This window comes from Austrofundulus limnaeus, unplaced genomic scaffold, assembly GCF_001266775.1.
Source record: "Austrofundulus limnaeus strain Quisiro unplaced genomic scaffold, Austrofundulus_limnaeus-1.0 Scaffold26, whole genome shotgun sequence".
NCBI classification, from domain to species: domain Eukaryota; kingdom Metazoa; phylum Chordata; class Actinopteri; order Cyprinodontiformes; family Rivulidae; genus Austrofundulus; species Austrofundulus limnaeus.
In genome coordinates, this window is record NW_013952428.1 from 612,009 (window position 1) to 613,457 (window position 1,449).

A 1,449-nucleotide genomic window follows, 5' to 3' on the forward strand; every position below is an offset into this window, starting at 1 on the left:
AGTTTGTTCTTTGTTTGTGATTTATGTTAAAAATAATTAAAAAAAAACTTTGAAAAAAAAATCAGCAACAGCATATTTTCTGTAGAACTAACACACGTTTTAATGCTGAGGTGTTTTTAAAAATCAAATGTGAATAAAACTAAATACAAACATGAGTGCATCATAATATCAGCCAGGGCTAACAGCAGACCTGATTAGCTAAGTGCTAATGTTGATCAGGCATCATTGTATTTTATTTACTTTTATTTTCGACAGAGGCAGTGCACAGTTACAGTAATTTCACCATATCTAACTGGTTTTAATTCTGATACACGACAGAATAAGTCAAGATAACTAAATGCTGGTATATGAACAGTAACTTACTGAGGTTAAACAAGTTAGCTGCTAACATTAGCATTTATCATAACCTGTTATAATATCATAACATATCACTTGTGGTGGTTCTGTAACCATCACTAACTTTGTTGTGTAGTACTACAGCATGCTACAGCTCTATATGCTTTTTATTTTTTAATAACGTTATTAAAAATAAAAAGAATGAAGCAGAGAAACTTATTTGTCAAGCAGAAATGGCTAACTCTGCAAAAATAGATAGCTCCCTCCTCATGTGAAAATCCACCTCATTTTTTTCTGGGCTCTATCTAATTCTTTCTTTTCAACTTTGATTTCTTCCTGGGTCTTCTTCTGCTTCCATGTGTTGGTTTCAGAACAGGCGCCAATCGAGGAATTGGAAGTTTTACTGGAACGTTTGTTCCTGGAAAAGTTGCGGTTTCTTGCTCCACCATTGCCACAGATGAGCTGCTCCACAGCTGCTGTTTGAACGAGAACGTGCGCGGATACGCGCTGCGGGCAGGGATGGTGGGGATGGGCACGAGAAGCTCGTTCACGAACAAACCTTAGTTTTCATTGGCTGTTCAACTCCAGGGACACTTCAATTATAGTTTGGCTTTAGTTTGGCTGTAGTACCACCGGGAGAAGCCAGAGGACTTAAGTGTTTTCTGAGATTACCTGTCTAATAGCAATCTGTTAGGAGATAGCGACAGAGTGAACAAATATGTTAAAAATATATTTTTAGAAAAGTTACAGACTTTCAAAACCGAAGTTGACACATTTCAAAATATTATAAACAACAAGCAAGTTTGTGGTTTTTGTTGAAGAGGGAACTTTAACTACTCCCCCCCCCCCACTGTTATATATTTCTGTAAAACATGACCACAATTTTCTTTTCTGGATGACTTTCATTAAAGGGGCAATATCATGTGAAATCAACTTTTTTGAGTTTTCTATCATGTCATATGCATGTTTTTATGAAGCCATGCTGAGGAGCAAAACGACAGGTGGGAACCAGAAACGCCTTTTGGTACCAGAAACGCCCCTGGGTCATGGCTTTAAGCCGAACTTCCTCATGGCAGAGCACACCCCCTCCCCCCTCCCCACACACCCCGCACA